Below are 19,572 nucleotides of genomic sequence, written 5' to 3'. Positions count from 1 at the left end.
CAAGGCGTCGGATTCTTCCAGATGTTGCAGCACTTCAGTGTGGTCTGGTACTGTCATGCTGAAAGAGAGCGTACTCTTTATGCAGACGAACTCTTCGAATTCGGAACTCAATTACAGCCCTCTGATTCTCATACACCGACGTAGTTACGTTACACTCTTTCATGTTACTTTCTACGGTTTGGAGCCCTCTAGTGGCTGAGGACTGGAAAAATCTAAGCATGAAAAATAAAGATGCAAGTTGGTAACGTTTGTGTTATTTAAAAAGCTTTAAGCGTTTTCACATAAAAAATTCAAAGACATTATTTTTAAGCATGTCCTTGTAGAGAAACAGAGACGAAATAATGTGGCTACAGCAGCGTGAGATATACTATCCAACTGTTCTCTGTCACTCACGAAGTCTCTAGCATTGTACAGAATCTCACTAAAGGGTTAGATAGTACTTGTCGGGGTAACGTAATTATATTCCATAACTGAGCATTGAAATAAAATGTGAAATTACGGATCAACTTGAAACTTCCCCTTTGAACAATTTATACAAGACTGTGCTTAAACTGACGCACAATATTTTGTTAGCGCAACGGAATCTGACTTTCAAAATTCCCTACAAAAGAATGGCCCTGACTAACATTAAACTATACCTTTCACAGATCACTTACCTCACAAAAATCTTCGCTGCTCAAGCTACTGCAATACAGCGAGCGCCACTACTGCCAGCTAAATAAAAGATTCAAACTATGGAAGGCACTAACTACTGATAGGGATAGTTAGCAAATGAAAGATATTAATAGAGAACAAACAATGTATTTACCTTGATATCATCATATATAAATATAGCAGTTCATGACAAATTACAAATCTCCGCCATCTCTCTCCCCACATCCACCACTGCTGGTGGCTCACCTCCAACTGCGCAACGCTACGCGCTGTTCACATCCAGCTGCCGCTGCCCAACACTACAATGGCAGACAACAATGCAAACTAGCCACAGACTGCACACAGCACAGCCAGTGATTTTCATATTGAGCGCTACGTAACGTTGCCAATAAGAAAACATAAACAGCCTACATATCGAGCGCTACGTAACGTTGCCAATAAGAAAACATAAACAGCCTACTTACATAGCCCCCATGCTCCCCACAAAAAATTTTACAAATTTTTTTTTGGGCAGTGGCCAATAATGATTTGATAAAATTTTTCATAATTACAATAACAAAGAAATCAAATGCACACACTTATTGATACAACGTTGGTCAAAAGCTAAAAATTTCTCACAGTCCATAAAGACAGTCCTGATCGTACATAACAGTAGAATAACAGTGTTTTTCTCAAAGTCTGAGCAGTAAAAGAAAATGCACACAGAAGTAGTGGATTTCCATGCAGTCTTGAAGAAGTAGTGTTGTCCTTCCAATGGAAAGACAGTGCTGACTCTCGACATGCAGACAGGTAATGGGCTACAACAGAGCAAACCCCCAGCAGAGTCATTCGACGTTTTGAAGAATATTGGTAGGTAGGTCATCACAGAACAGACCCACTGTAGTCCTGGTAGAGAGTATGGTATTGGTGGGCCACCAGAGGTGCAGACCCACTGTAGTCCTTGTAGAGATAATGGTATTGGTGGGCCATCAAAGATGTAGATCCACTGTAGTCCTTGTAGAGATTACGGTATTGGTGGGCCATCGAAGGTGCAGACCCACTGTAGTCCTTGTAGAGACGGCCAGCAGCCATCTGTTGCGACTGTGCAGGTGCACAATCACCCTCGAAGAGTCTTGTGGAGAATATGGCAAGTCCATAAACCACCACATGTCCACTCACAAAAAAATTTGTTTGAAATGTCCTTAGATCCAGCAATGCTGTTATCCAGTCCCTTGCTGAATTAGTAACACACGTGCAAACACTAACAGTCCCTACGTCTCACATATTGTCCATATACTATGACCAACAGAAACGTGTGCAGTGAAAGGAATGCTTACAAGTTACTTAATTTGATGAACTGGTGTCAATTACAATATTATAACATGAGAATACAATTACAAAGGTACAAAATACTTCATTAAAGAACATAACAATACAGATAACATTTGTAGTAAAACAGGCGTTACAAAAGAATAGAAATAGACATATACGTCAGTGTTACAGGAATTATGACATAAGTAAATACATAAAGATCACAAGAACTTTTGAAACATCACCTTCACATGTGAGCATTAAACAGAACGGAATTAATAATGTCTAACATCTTTACAAAGTAAATAACATATTATTAATGCCAATTATATTCGAGGATAACAGTATTCCTCATCATAGTGAATGTAGCTTAATATTAAAAGAAGAAAAAATTCTATGAAACTACACAGAGACAGGAAGAAAACAAATACACAAGGGTACACAAACACATAGTGGGATAACACCAATAGGAAAGGACAGGGTTCGTTTTCAGTGTAACATTTGGTACTGCAGTCCAACCCAAAACTTCATATATCTTTCCTCTTATTTCATCCTTTGTTTCCACCAAAAAAATCCTATCCAAGCATGCTTTCTGTATTTATTTCACATATTTCTTACCTCATTATTTATTTCCAAGAAAATCCTACCTATACCTGCTTTCTGTACGTTTTTCGTATAGATTCTCAATGCATTTCTTCCAATTAATTGCAACTCATTCTCTTCTATAGACTACCCCCTCTTAAGCTAACTTAAATCTACTGAGCTCAGATGCTAAACTAAGGGACGAGGCAATGCAGCAGCACAAAACAATTAATACAAACAGCAATGAAAAGAATGCAAAATGGCAAAGCCAGCAGCAGTAAATGTAATAACTTATATCTAAACATGACAAACGCACAAGCAGAAAAAATAGTACACTAAAGACAACAACACAGATAAGGGAAATGTATATTCACATCTTAATATCTATGTAATTAAAGTGGTGCACCACAACAACTGATTGTAAAAAGAAATATTACCATGTACTTGAAAAGAAAATTATGTGTTACTGTTACTAGTTCCTTCTTATTGTTCTTTCCTTTCCAAGTGCTCCTTTTTTTTTTAAAGAATGTGGATCATAAAATAATTATTTAATAGATCTGTTGACAGAAAGTGTTCACATTAGCAAATGCATTTCATTTTATAAAAGCAATGCTGCAACACAGCTGGAAACCAGATATCAAATGAAATAAGCAATTACGCAAACCAAAGCATAAAAACATCATTCAATAGCTATGTGGCATTTCGTAAGTCAGTAGCTCTCAATTCTCGTAGAAAGACGCTTGTCATAATCAGGTGTGCAGATGTAAAAATATTTCTTGTCATTTTATTAGGCATTTCAGTAAATATCATAAATTACGAGCTCCACAGTATGCTTTCAACAAGGAAATGTCAGTAGCGCGGACAATGGCCTTCCCTTTCTTTTTTTTCTACCTGTGCTTCTGATGAGGCACTCACTAATGACTTGTTCTCCCGGCGTCTGACACAGCTGCGTGCCCACGACGCATTACGTGCAGGTGGTCACTTAACTTTCTTACGGAAATATTTACGACAACAGCAGTTTTCGCTACAGTGACAGTCTCATATAAAAATTTCACAGGTCGAAAATTTGCGTTACAAATGTGTAGAAACAAAACCCTATAAATATAAGTGTCCAAATAAAATATTCGTCAGCATTGTGATACAGTCACGCATTTACGCACATTTTTCGTAACTCTTAAAGTACGATTCTTGGTTTCCAACAACCTTTTCATAAATCAGAGTCCCTAACCCCTACTCCTTATTCCTTACCTTATTACACATATACATATTCATATTCATCAACACGTCTTCAATATTTGATCATAATAGCTACATAGCATAATCAGATTCCTCATATAGCATCAGCTTATTTATCATAAACATACCTCAACAGCATAGTACACATCGTCGTCGTAATAATAACATCATAACACTTCAGTCAAATCTCAAAATCGTCGTAACTTCCTCCAATAATTTCAAAATGTAAAAAAAATTCTCTGCTCATTTCAATAGTGTCATCTACCTCAAACGTACTTTAAAATCATGCTCCCTTACCAAATATATCATTCAAAGCTCTCATAGTATCACAATGGTTCCGAAAAATGTGAGCATTTCTCAAAGTACAGACAAAATACAATTTCGTAAGTGTGAAGTTATCCAACTGTGTAATTACGTAAACATCTGTCACTGATATAGTAAAATAAATGTTTGTCTCTCTCAGTTGCATGATCAGATAGCTGTGTAATTTATGTGTTAGAGAAATATGGTACCGATGTGTAAAGTTGTATAAGCAAATACCATATTAGCTAGGGTTCCTTGTGGTTGCCAAACACATGGTACACAAAGTAAGCGTGTACCCCCCTGAGGATTAATGTAATTATACCCTCAGGTGTTACAGATTACAGCAATGGAATGAAATGTATCACGGAAAACTTTCTTTGTAATTCAAAAATCTTTAAAAATAAATGTTTTAAGTACAAAATTAATGACTCAAATACGTGTACTGTAGCGCTAAATGTACGTCTTGTTGCAACATAATCTGTGTGGAAGTGTCGTAGTTATCGTCCTCCGAAAGCTAAGTTCTGCAGAAGTCAATGTACTTACCTCATAATACACAAAAGTGAAATGCTTTGCGTATAAATGTCTTAGTTATTACGCTTATTGCCGTGATGAAGAAAGTACTGTACTGTAACGTATTGTTGTGCTATGGAAAAGGCAGTCTCATTGTAGCTATACTACAAAAGTTACTATTAAAACCTGTTTTACTTTCCAGAATAAAACAGAAAACTGTGCAGATATAAAACAGAAACACTGCAAAAGCAACATTGTAAATTTTCACTCATTAGTAGCGTCGTGATAAAACCGTGTAGTTGTCACATAAACTAACCACTGTGTCGTCTGGTATCTCACAGAAAGTACTTTAAACCCAGAATGTATTTTCAAGTAAACCAAAATGTTGCATTAAAATCTTATTAGCAGTACTGGTAAATGTTCAAAGTATGTAAGCCTTATAGTCGTTCCATAATCGTGCAACTAACAAGCAAGAATGTACACACACAATAACACTGTGACGTCTGTTCACTATAACAATGCATTCGTAATTTCTGTTTCAATAAGTTCTTTTGGTTCTTGACTGGATATTTAACTTCAAACATTGTTGCATGTTAACAGATTCTAAGTCTGACAAGCATACTAGTAATGTAAAGTGAAAAGTTTTATGGCAATGACAAAGTTAAAAAGTAGATTATCTTTCAATAAACGGTTTTACATGTGAAATGTGGTGTAAACCTTTACTCTTCCTAGTACGCAGAGTTCAACTTCAAAGCAATTATCATGTTGTATACATCGGTAAAGAATGCTAAAATTTTTCTCCAGGCTAGCGTCTTATGTTATTTTTCTCGGAGCCAGCGGGCGCACGCGGCTGCCTGCTGTGCGAGTCATTGTCTGTCTCTTTGTTGGCGAGCGTCGTTATTGGGATTTGGAGACCTAACTTCTACAAATTCACCGTGACGAGAGTGCCCTGCTCTGTTTGAATCCCGCCAGTTCTGATACAATTCAGGTCTGTCGTTACGAATATATCGTCTGTCGTCATGTAGGTAGATTCCATAGTTTCTTTCTTGTCGGTCACATGGTGGAGAATTTCTCCTTGAATCGTAACTGCACGCTGAACTGTTGCGTCTGAAATTATTCTGTCTCCCTTGATAGTATTTATTTTGGTTCCCATATTGTCTGTTTCTCTTATTGTCTATGTGATAGTCATTACCACGGAGAGGTGATCTTTCCCTGTAGCTATTATTACTCTGCCAGTGGTTGTCATACGGGTGGTGTCTGTTTTGGTCACGATTTGTGTTGTGAGAATAGCCTTGTCGCGTCCAGTTATCGTTTCTGTCGTCACGGAATTGTGACACATGTGACCTGTAATTGTTGTGTTCCTGTTCCCGCGTTCCCCGATTGTCAGTGTCAATTTCCAGTTCTTGTAACAGTCCCTGAAAGGCTTCAATGTCGTCTTTGCAACGTCCTGCTAAAATAATATGCCGTAAATGTTCAGGCAATTTGAGTAAGCAAATGCGGATGAGTTCTGAGGGGCTGTATGGGTTTGAAAGATACTGATTCTTATGCAACATGTCTTCAAAATATTTGACAAGACTGGAAAATTCAGATTGTTCGAAATGTTTCATCATTATGATGCCATGTTTTACACGGTCTTGTGTGGCTTGAGACCAATGTGCTGAGAGGAAGGCATGGTAAAACTCTCCTTCACTGTGGCAATCGTGAATGACCGATCGCATTCTTACAGCTGGTTCATTCTCTAAATAGCCACACATAAATTCTAATCTGTGTTCTAACGACCAGTTGGGAGGAAAACAATGAGAGAATTGATGGAGCCGTGCTTGTGGATGAATGTCGTTGCCAGAATTCTTAAATGTTTTGAATTTACGTGTAGTAATGAACAGCTTATAGTCAAAATCGTCATGTCGGCGAGTCGCATGTCGGTCATTGTTACTTCGTTTCGGCGGTTCCATCTCAAAATCCAATGCGCCTTGCCAATTTCTTTCATAACTTCCGAAGTGTCCTGTGTTATTATTTTGTGGTTGTTCCGTATTTCTATGTCCCTCTTCCCGTATTGGAGCGCGAGTGTCCTCTGAAATACGTAATTCTTGTATTACCTGTGTCAGCTGATCTTGTACTTCCCGGATTTCTCTTTTGTACTGTGTATTGATTTGATTTTGATTCTGTTTGAATTTTCTTATTTGTTCATACTCTTCTGTGTCAGTGAAGGCTACGGGTCTTGTGTCATTCAGATCATCATCTACCTTTGTAGATAAGTTAGTGACCTGATCCGAAAGTTCGGCTACTTTCTCCGATAGTGTACTTATTTCCTCCATGTGTCTTTCTGAACCAATTTTCAGGGTATCTACTGTGTTCTTTAAGTTTTCCTGAGTTCTTGCAAGTTGCGTAACCGAATCGGTAGATGCAACTGGGTCAATTTTAGCTTGCAAGGTCTCATGATTTTCATGAACAATAGTTTGCAGTTCTTTTATGGCTGCTTCGTGCTTCTGTAATACATTTTCATGACGCGAAAAAATAGGTTGGAAATGCTCACAAATTTGTGTTTTTACGTCATTACAGACCTTTTGACATTTCGATTCGATGTTATGTAACTCAGTGGTTAAATCTTCACGTGTTTGTTCAAGTGTAGTGTCTAACTTTTGAAGATTTTGTTCCATTGTGTCTAACTTTTTGAGATTTTGTTCCACTGTGTCTAACTTTTTGAGATTTTGTTCCACTGTGTCTAACTTTTTGAGATTTTGTTCCACTGTGTCTAACTTTTTAAGATTTTGTCCCATTTGTCTCTGATTTTGTTCCATTTGTTGCATTAATTGCAATAATAATGTATTAGTGTCTGGAATCTGTTTCTCTACGCTTTTCGGCAGTGCATTTGCACCGGCAACATTCACATTTTGACAAGCAGAAAATGCGTCTTGAGTTATTTGAGAAAACGGTGATAACCCAAAACCTGAATCTACAGTATTTGCGAAATTGTGTCCTGTCATTTCGGATTCCTGAGGCGAGCTGTTGCCGACCGATCGATCGATAATGCTTCCCTGTTCACTACCTGTTTCACTGTCTACACCATTGTTTGCAGCCCGCTCCATTTCCCTATGCACAATTACCAAATTACTACTTTGAACATCAGTTAATTCATTACTCGGTGGCGCTAACACACTGCTTTCATTTTCACTGTCATTTCTCAGTTTACTTTGGAGCCTAGTATTACGTTTTTCACACGCCATTATTGTCACAGTATTTCACACGACAACACAGAAAAACACAATTTGAAGATCAAAAATAAGAGAACACATTAACATAACACTGAAAATAATATCTAGTTAATTGCAGCTGCGAAATACTTGGTGCAAATCTACATGCATGCCACAACTGTTTTACTGTACAACAATGAAAGACTGCAACTACAAAGGAGATTTTCTCTACAATTACGCGCTAGCAATAAACAAAAGCTACACTAATCACACAAACTACAAGAAAAAAATCAGAAGATTCCAGTGAGGTATCCTCGGCTAAGGGTCGACATATGAAACTTCCCCTTTGAACAATTTATACAAGACTGTGCTTAAACTGACGTACAATATTTTGTTAGCGCAACGCAATCTGACTTTCAAAATTCCCTACAAAAGAATGGCCCTGACTAACATTAAACTATACCTTTCACAGATCACTTACCTCACAAAAATCTTCGCTGCTCAAGCTACTGCAATACAGCGAGCGCCACTACTGCCAGCTAAATAAAAGATTCAAACTATGGAAGGCACTAACTACTGATAGGGATAGTTAGCAAATGAAAGATATTAATAGAGAACAAACAATGTATTTACCTTGATATCATCATATATAAATATAGCAGTTCATGACAAATTACAAATCTCCGCCATCTCTCTCCCCACATCCACCACTGCTGGCGGCTCACCTCCAACTGCGCAACGCTACGCGCTGTTCACATCCAGCTTCCGCTGCCCAACACTACAATGGCAGACAACAATGCAAACTAGCCACAGACTGCACACAGCACAGCCAGTGATTTTCATATTGAGCGCTACGTAACGTTGCCAATAAGAAAACATAAACAGCCTACATATTGAGCGCTACGTAACGTTGCCAATAAGAAAACATAAACAGCCTACTTACAAACTTTGTTGTTTAATATTTTCTTTCCACGTCATCGGAACTTCGAAACTTTGTCTATTTAGCTTGATGCTTCAAATTCCTTGATGCTTCTGGCTGTCGGCGCAGCGTCATCTATTACATAATCATTATTTAGCAGTTTGTAAAAACATTACGAAAATATTAGACCCTTCTTTAAAGTAATTTCTCTCATGTTCCTTCGCCAGCGCCAAATAAGAGTTAAAAAATGTTTCCAGATTCAGGTTGTGTATGCAGTTGAATAGCTATACACAATGAAGATAAACTGATATGTTCCACAGAAATAATGTCACGGATTTCCCCATTTATTAAGACACACACATGGTGGTATCTCCAGTCAGAACTCAATGACGTGTTATGGGTATTGCAGGCAACAGGCCATGAAAATTAAACGCGTCTTGCCATCTGAGATTTGCAACAGTCAACCTATATGCGTGTATTTGCTGGAATCGAAGTGGTATTCCACGGAGGAAAGTCCCGCAAACATCCTACATCTAAACAAATACCCTGCAAGCTGCAGCACAGTGCAAAGTCGAGCATACACCGTGTTATCACGAATCACTTATGACCCACAGATCTTCTCACAATTCACTACAGCCTTCTTGTAGACAATTGTGAATTTAGGTCAACGAAGTTCCGTAACTTGTCATATTGTTGAACTAACCTGGTGATGAGTATGTGAATCTGTTGCATGTCGTTTTTCTAAATGACTTAGCTGCACGTACTGGGGAGCAAGATTGTCTCAGGCGTTAACAGCAATAGATGTGAATATCTTTATTCCACTTGTCGGCACTGGAATGGTCGAGGTTCCACCAACTCTATCTACTCGATGTATATTATGGCAACAGAGGTGCAGTATAGCTGTCCAGGAACGTCGCAATCACTTTTATTCTTTTAATGACAAGCACATCTCAGGGCATATTTACAGTCTTGGCTAAATACTTCTTGGAAAAATGTTAAGGTGATATCGGCGAAGATCACTGCACGATATGGTGTTTACAGCAGATTATCTACCAATTAAAACAATATTAATGGTTGGATGTGGAACGGCGGTGTTCCATGAACGGTGGTTAGAAAGACAAGCAAAATACAGCACTCCATCCTGACGTGCTGGTATGACACACTATAACCGCTAGTACAGTAACATAGACAAAACACCGGTGGAGAACCTAAAAGTCAAATGGACACACAGATCACAGGGAAAGCATACGAACAGTGTCATTCACGGGCTGGCTGAATCGCTTAGGAATTTTCAAGTTAATTATCACGTGATCAGTTCACATTAATACATTGGTTTTATCATAAAAAACGTATCTTTGTTTAGTGTGTGTTTTTCTCATACTAACTTTAAAGCCCTAAGTTATCTTCGTGTCAAGGACACTGCACTATGTGCTAGGAACCTTCAATCCAATCACAAATCTAGTTTGATATTTTTGTATTTTATTCCTATGGAGACAGGGTTGAACTGTGTCAATATAGGCACATTTATGTACCATTTTCTGGGTATTGCGGGAGAAAAGAAGAGGCTGAGTTCCAAACAATCAATGTTTGTTGAAACTTTTCCATATTCTGTCTCCAGAAAGAGCATAAGTTGTGTTCCAAAATTACACAGCCGACTGAAGCTACCAATTTAAACCGGCAACTGTGGCCGAGCGGTTCTAGGCGCTTCAGTTCGCAACCGCGCGACTGCTACGGTCGCAGGTTCGAATCCTGCCTCAGGCATGGATGTGTATGATGTCCTTAGGTTGGTTAGGTTTAAATAGTTCTAAGTTCTAGGGGCCTGATGACCTCAGATGCTAAGTTCAATAGTACCATGTCAATAGTACCATGTCAATAGTACCATGTCAATTTAAACTTTTACTTCTGCACATCAACTCGATAACTGTTCAAACAATATTCTCGAGAAATTCAGAGAATGGGTCAGCAATGAGATATTGTTTGCTTTTTGGTAGACATGCTGAACACATGTCAGAAATCATGACGTGAATGGAGTGATGAATTTGAGAGGAAAATCAGTCTTACAATATCACGCAGATACGTTGGAGACGTACATATAAGCGCTGTGTAGCCACTAGACGTTGTTTTCCCTCCAGAATTGACAAAACTGCTTCACAGAGAAGACTTAATGTACGGAAGTACAGAGCACTTCATTGCAGTTCCTTATCAGATGAATATGGCTGCTAAGACATCAGTGAAAGTGCTCCTCAGAACACAATGGCGAATTCAGCAGGGTAGATTAATACTATGGACTACAGTACTCCCACCTGTACCACAAGGAGGAGATACTCTTTTCATGAGTGACTGTATTATTCTTTTAGTAACACTGATTTGCGCTGTAAGTATGTCACGGTGTGATGGAAACAGAATACAATCTGATGAGAAGGTTAGCAATGCATTGTTAAGTGATTTCTCACATAAATTGTTAAGTGGTTTCGCTATACAGAAGACATGCAGATTTCTAATCACCACTAACCCCAGCGCCAAGGGTTACAAACCATCAAGAATGCACTGGAGGCAGACACATGATGCTGCTTCCAGACTTCGAGCTTCTGCTATCCCCAATGTCTACACCACTAGCATTTCATGAATGTGATGTCACTCTCTAAGACGTTAAATATATTGTTATACGATTGTCATCAGTTTGAGAGTTTAAGGTGTTTTTTTGTTTGTTTGTTTGTTTGAATACACGATTTGCTGACTTGAAAGTTATGCTGTCACATTATGATTGACATCAGTTATATTATAATCCGTTCATCATAAGAATTAACCTGATGTAAACATTGCACTATGTATTCTTCCGCGTTTGCTGGAACCTCATTGGATTCCCGTTTCACGTGGGACTGCTCCCAAGCTGTCTCGAGTGCTGTCATGTACGATAATAAGGGAACGTTTTGTGTTATGCGTTACGCGCACCTCGACTTAGCGATAATACGAGACAACAGCTTTACCTGCGCATTTAACTTGGACAGCACTGGCCGGTCAGCTGGTACAGCTAGCCTGCAGTGACGTGGCCGGCTGCAGTTCGCACGTAAAAAGAGACGAACAGAGGAGTAGTGCAGCTTCGAATATCATTTAATTTTTGAGCAGAATGAAATAATACACTGCAAATCTCCTACAATACGCTCCTTAGACGACTAGACGAAAACCACAACACCTTATGGTTTTTAGCTAACGTACTATTGTAATTAAAAACAAGAATGATGAAAATTCCTTAATCACAGGGTAATTTTTATGCATAAGCTGTGGTAACGTAAGAGAGCATTGAAGGATTTCACCGTCTAGTTAAACATTGAAGCCACTGAAGGTATTACTTACAGTCATTCGTCTGGTAATCTCCTAGATCCTTCCTTATCCGAATCCGAGAAATACATTTCAGTTCCGTAAGTGTCAGCTGCTACGTTGATAACGAGCCTATCAACAACAGAATCCATGAAGCCAACCAGGCGCAGCATTTCCTTTCTTCTTTTATGACGAACCGTTTTATGTCCCGCCAGCGTGCAACAGTGACGTGCGAAAAAGCTGAGTGCATTAGTTCCAGTACGTCTGGCAGCTTAACAGTCTTGTTGCTTTTCGGGCCCAATCCCGCAGCTTGGCTCCAGATCAGTTCTGTTGCGTTCATATTTTAGTGGTACAGTAGCAAATGTAAAAATGCAACATTTGTATGATGTGCTCGATGATGTGACAATGATTGTTTTTCATGTTTCTACGATACTAATATACCTCTGTGGTACAAAACGATGGACATAGTCCAAATAAAGAGGATTTGGTTTATCATTTTTGTCTTAAAAATTAAATTGTTATGTTTTCTTAATTTAATCAACTTCTAGGAACAGTCTTTCATAAAACATCAATAATTATTGAAATGGAAACAGCAATTTCGCGTCCTATATGTAATTAGAAACAATAAGACGAGTTGGCCGCTGTGGCCGAGCTGTTCTAGGCGCTTCAGTCCGGAACCGCGCTGCTGCTACGGTCGTAGGTTCGAATCCGGCCGCGGGCATGGATGTGTGTGATGTCCTTAGGTTGGTTAGGTTTAAGTGGTTCTAAGTCTAGGGGATTGATGACCTCAGATGTTAAGTCCCATATTACTTGGAGCCACAAGAACACGTGCATTATTCATAAAAATGATGATGAGTTTTATAACTACGAGATATAGGTATTTCAAACTGAACGAGAAAAAAATTATTGTAGGGAGAATTGAACCAAAGCACCAACGACAGCATTTGGTTCAACATGCCCTTATGCTGCCAAATGCACTACACATTCAGCGTGAATTTGTAAGTCACTGCGGTATATACAACGCAGGGAAACTTTAAAGCCGATTATCTCCGTAAATTTACGAAAAACAGCCTATTTCTCCCCACTTTTTAGCCGTGTTCCACGCGCGTGTTTCATTATGGAACAGAAAGCAGCCTTAGCCATCTTCATACTGCGCATTAACAGCGCGACAATCAGAGCACAACGCTGCAGAGGTTGTGACTGTACACCATTTTGCCGACCGCGGTGACCGTGTGCTTCTAGGCGCTTCAGTCCGGAACCGCGAGACTGCTACGGTCGCAGGTTCGAATCCTGCCTCGGACGTGGATGTGTGTGATGTCCTTAGGTTAGTTAGGTTTAAGTAGTTCTAAGATCTAGGGGACTGATGACCTCAGATGTTAAGTCCCATAGTGCTCAGAGCCATTTGAACCATTTTTTTGTACACCATTTTTGAAATAAAAACCACGTAGCTAAAGCGTGATTAAGAAAAACGTTGATAGCTATTAATACATTTGAATGTCTTAAAACTTCATTTAACGTAACTTAGTAGTAAGATATCTAATACATAAGTAGGACCTACAGCCAAGAGCGTAACAACACCAGCATACTTGTGCTACGGCTTTTGACCAATCATTGCGTTAGTGTTTGTTTACATCAGGTTTATTCTTATGATGAATTATAGAATTCAGCACAAATAACTGCAATGTTCATGTCTCTATATCTCTCCTTCTCTCTCTTTCTCTCTCTCTCTCTCTCTCAAATGCTGGGAGTGTTACTGGATTACTATACAATACGCGACAGAACTACCCAAGAACAATGAATATATATATATATATATATATATATATATATATATATATATATATATATATATATATTAAAGACGAGAATGTCACCCAGTGCAATCACATTCAGAAACCTAATGCATCCGTGATGACTGGGTGTTGTGTGATGTCCTTAGGTTAGTTAGGTTTAAGTAGTTCTAAGTTCTAGGGGACTGGTGACCATAGATGTTAAATCCCATAGTGCTCAGAGCCATTTGAACCATTTTTTTGTACACCCTTTTTGAAATAAAAACCACGTAGCTAAAGCGTGATTAAGAAAAACGTTGATAGCTATTAATACATTTGAATGTCTTAAAACTTAATTTAACGTAACTTAGTAATAAGATATCTAATACATAAGTAGGACCTACAGCCAAGAGCGTAACAACACCAGCGTACGTGTGCTACGGCTTTTGACCAATCATTGCGTTAGTGTTTGCTTACATCAGGTTTATTCTTATGATGAATTAAAGAATTCAGCACAAATAACTGCAATGTTCATGTCTCTATATCTCTCCTTCTCTCTCTTTCTCTCTCTCTCTCTCTCTCTCTCTCTATATATATATATATATATATATATATATATATATATATATATATATATATATATATTAAAGACGAGAATGTCACCCAGTGCAATCAGATTCAGAAACCTAATGCATCCGTGATGACTGAGTGTTGTGTGATGTCCTTAGGTTAGTTAGGTTTAAGTAGTTCTAAGTTCTAGGGGACTGGTGACCATAGATGTTAAGTCCCATAGTGCTCGTAGCCATTTGAACCATTTTTTTGTACACCCTTTTTGAAATAAAAACCACGTAGCTAAAGCGTGATTAAGAAAAACGTTGATAGCTATTAATACATTTGAATGTCTTAAAACTTCATTTAACGTAACTTAGTAATAAGATATCTAATACATAAGTAGGACCTACAGCCAAGAGCGTAACAACACCAGCGTACGTGTGCTACGGCTTTTGACCAATCATTGCGTTAGTGTTTGTTTACATCAGGTTTATTCTTATGATGAATTATAGAATTCAGCACAAATAACTGCAATGTTCATGTCTCTATATCTCTCCTTCTCTCTCTTTCTCTCTCTCTCTCTCTCTCTCTCTCTCTCTCTCTCTCTCTCTCTCTCTCTCTCTATATATATATATATATATATATATATATATATATATATATATTAAAGACGAGAATGTCACCCAGTGCAATCAGATTCAGAAACCTAATGCATCCGTGATGACTGAGTGTTGTGTGATGTCCTTAGGTTAGTTAGGTTTAAGTAGTTCTAAGTTCTAGGGGACTGGTGACCATAGATGTTAAGTCCCATAGTGCCCAGAGCCATTTGAACCATTTTGATCCTAATGCATCTCAGATATACATTTAGACCATTTTACAAAGGATCAAACTTGGACAATCCATTCCATGTTAAAAACCATGTTCTGTAGCAAGCGAAATTATGCTTGTAACTACAAAAAATAATTTTTTTCATGTATACAGACTTTTTAGTGCTTGCTCATTTTTTGTCCATCGAAACAGTTTGCCATATGGCAATAGTTGCCAAATCATTGTTTATTGTACTTTCTAAACTCAACATGTATGTAATCTTGCACATAGGCAGCTATGAAATCATGCACCTAGGAACCAACACACAGGCAATGCTGTATTACATTTCTCACAATGTAACTGAACACATTTTTCACATCTTCACTTACTCGATATATTCGCTCAGCAGTAAAATATACCGCATCAGACAGGTGATGACGTACAGTGTATTGTTGAAACAGCAAAGTGTTGCAAACGTAAAATAACGATTTAAAACACGAAATAAATATAAGTAAAATAAATAACTAGACTAATAATAAATGCTTAGTTTTTTTTATTAGGCATGTTGAAAATACAGTGTGTAAAGCTTATTTTCCAAAACTCATATTTCAGAAGCCAGCTTTAATGAACACTGTTGTGTTTAGCTTGAAATCTTCTTTAATTTATGTTGTAACAAAAAATTTAATTTAAAAATTAATTTATAAGGATGGGGTATTTTACAACGCTGGAAGCTATTACAAAATTCCATTATACAGTTTTCAAGAATGTTAATAATATACCAACTTTAATATGAGAACTTTTTGTATACAGCATCATTTCGAAGATATTACCTCCAAACCCAATACGTCAAATTACTTTTCAGGATGTATTTTGCACCGTCTAAGTGAAACTGGGCTCAAGCAAGAATATACATACTGCATTATTTTGCACCCTCTACACACTCACCAAGTTATCGAGAGTTGGGAATGTTCCCTTGCAAGACGGTCACTGCTGGCATTGTTGTTGCTGCTGCTGGAGAAAACATTGCTGTTGATTGGGTCTGGCCTGAACTCATTGGTTAATTGGCCCTCAGTGTACGATACTCTGTTTCATATACGGTGCCATTGTGCTTACGCGAGATGAACCTTTGAACCTTCCTACAATGTACCACACCATCTACCTCAACTAGCACCTCAAAGTCAGTGTCTTATGAAATGTCATCATTAAAATGTTCTAAACCACAACCAGTCAAATGAAACGTTCTTGTGAATAGCAATATTGCACGAACTAGTTGAGCTTGTGGGTTTGTGCATACACTTAATCTCTTCCCACTCCAGCTGTTGTCTTCTACCAAACGCCTTCCCACACCTCTCTGCAGTAATTCTGTGTGTGTGGTTGTGTGTGTGATTACTAAGAAAGTATTCACGTTTGGTGTTTGTGTGTGTGTAGGGGAGGGGGAGGGGGGGGGGGCGGTTGGGGAGCTGGAGGGGGGGTCGATGACAGCTTCTTGATCTGTCGTCACACAGTTATTGGAAACATGGAAATATTGATTGAGCATCAGTCCCATGTGCAACTGAAGATGTGTATCGCTTCTGTTATATTTCTATTGCAAACATGGGGTACAAGGGGTATAAGTGGCGATATTTTGTATGTGTTGCCTTAATATGTACACACATCAGTGCGGTAGTTGTTCTTTATCTGCGCTGAACAGATTTCCCACAAACATGTCACAAACATGATCTGAAGCTTTCTGCTAGATCGTACTACACCTAAGTGGAATGCACCTGTCACTATAGACTAACCGTTTGGAGTCCATGCGTCCGCACTTCAACATGTGACCAGCTGTCCATCGGAAAACAGGCATTCATGGCATGTTCTTACCACATCTACTTGGAGGTACCTAAAAACATACAACTTTTGATTGCTATAATTATTAGTTTGCATTTAACGTACTTATTTCATGTTGTTCAATACACTGTCCTCAATCAACAACAGAAATATTTGCGCTTATATCTGTTACACCCTGTATATTCATTCTCGTGGAATAACCAACATGAATCAAGTAATATAGTTTCCAAAAAGTGCCTCAAAGAATACACTATAAAACCGCTGTTTTTCGTATTTTTGATCTACCGATATCTGCCTCTACAAATATATCTACATCTGTACTCCGCAAGCAATCTTACACTAAGTGGAGGAGAGTATTTCCTATACAAATGTCACTTTCCTCCTTCATTATTCCAGTTGTTAATGGTATACGGGAGGAACGACTGTTGATAAGCCTTCAATGAACTCGAGTTTCCCTAATTTTACTTTAATTCTCATTTCGCGAGATCTATGTGTGCGGCTGATGTACAGAGATTGGACGAAAATATGGAAATATCATAGACACAACACATTACCATAGCTAATAAGGTGTAGGAAAATCGTTGGTATTCAAATCAACTTTAAGTCGGAATGGATAAATGCAGGTTCTCCATGGCTTTCGTGGGAATCTTATATTATTCTCCCTAGAATATAGCAGCTAGTGCAAGTAATGATGACGGAGGCGGATAACGATCATCCACCCTTCTCCCAAAAACAGACACAAAGGCTCAATAATAGTGAGATCGGATGACTGTACGGGCCAGGGAAGATACGAAAATTCATCACTATGTTCACAAAATCCGTCCTGAAAAATGCGAGCTGTGTCAACAGGGGCCCCGTCCTTTGGTGACGACAACACCGGTTATATCTTTGCTTCAAATAATGTTCGAATGCATTTGAGTTGGACTGTCAATAAACGATCTTGTCCTTTAGATCTGTGTGTTTATTTACTCGGCTCCTCCTATACTTTTTTCATAGTCACACGTTGCCTACCTTTATATTATTGCTGCTCAAAAGAAGAAATTTAATGTTTTTCAAGCTGGTTATATTAAACTCGTTGTTATGGAACCAGCGTGTCTAGTGTCTCTGTTTGTATGTTTGTGAAGTACAATATTCCGTTCGGCGTCGACGACCATCACAGCGTACATAATTTCGTACACGTAGACAAGTTACTCTCGTGGTGGAGAAGCGGCTGCCGACTCCGACGGTTGCCTGTAAAACTCTTTGAATGTAAGAGAAAGAAAACTTCTACAGGGTCTTCTCGAATTGGAACACCGCCACTCGCATTTCGTCATTCGATGGTTGCTAGTGGAATGAGTTCCTTTTAGCAGAGAAAACTTTCTCTATGCTTTTGACCGTGTTATTGAAGCAGGATCTACAGCAAACATCGACCACCAAATGTTCGAAGTCCTACACAGGCTTGTAGTACATAATAGTTCATCACAGAATCCTTTGATCAAAATTAAATACGCGCAATTACCTTTGAAAAGCAACAGACTGTATTATGGTTGTTACTAAACACCACATTACATTACATATCGCTTGTGAATCTAAAAAAAAACACAAATTATACAATGAGGCGGCTAACAATGACTGTTTCATTGTAACACATATCCAACTCGGCTTCTCGTATCCTGTCTTCTAGCAAAATCCTCTCACATTCCGATTTTCTTACTTTTCTTCTCTCGCCATGGAGCAATGCGAAGTCAAAGAATATCTGACTCGCTCGCGCAGGCGAAACGCACAACCTTGCGACATATATTAACATTAGACCGATAATATTGGGAATGGTTCAAACACTGAAGTCCAATGCACTTTTCAAGAATGGGAAAAACAATCCTCGTTTACATGATGTGAAGACAACGGATGACGACGAACTGCATCCAGAGTCTAGTGCCAGCCTCTCTGCATATAGATAAATGCATGCCAGCTAATGTGTGAGCTGCTGTACACCCCCTATTCGGAAAATGAACCATCCCCCCCCCCCGACCCACCCCCAATGGCCCGCCCACATGATGCTGTGAAGACAACGGATGACGACGAACTGCATCCAGAGTCCAATGCCAGCCTCTCTGCATATAGATAAGTGCATGCCAGTTAATGAGTGAGCCGCTGTACACCCCTTACCCCTTATTCGGAAAATGAACCATACTCCTCCCCCCGACCCACCCCCAATGGCAATCAAACATGGGAGGAGGAAGAAATTGTGTTTCTTCATATAGATAAGTGCATGCCAGTTAATGTGTGAGCCGCTGTACACCCCTTATTCGGAAAATGAACCATCCTCCTCCCCCCAACCCACCCCCAATGGCCCGCTTACATGATGTTGTGAAGACAACGGATGACGACGAACTGCATCCAGAGTCTAATGCCAGCCTCTCTGCATATAGATAAGTGCATGCCAGTTAATGAGTGAGCCGCTGTACACCCCTTATTCGGAAAATGAACCATCCTCCTCCCCCCGACCCAACCCCAATGGAAATCAAACATGGGAGGAGGAGGAAATTGTGTTTCTTCATAAACCTGCGTTTTCGAATGAAACAAAAAGTTTACTGTTACCAGCCACTGTTTATGTACATCCACAATGCGTTTCGAA

The sequence above is a fragment of the Schistocerca serialis genome, chromosome 4 (genome assembly GCF_023864345.2).
Source record: "Schistocerca serialis cubense isolate TAMUIC-IGC-003099 chromosome 4, iqSchSeri2.2, whole genome shotgun sequence".
In the NCBI taxonomy this organism is placed as follows: domain Eukaryota; kingdom Metazoa; phylum Arthropoda; class Insecta; order Orthoptera; family Acrididae; genus Schistocerca; species Schistocerca serialis.
The sequence above is the reverse complement of the archived record's forward strand: the minus strand, read 5'-3'. Positions refer to the sequence as shown.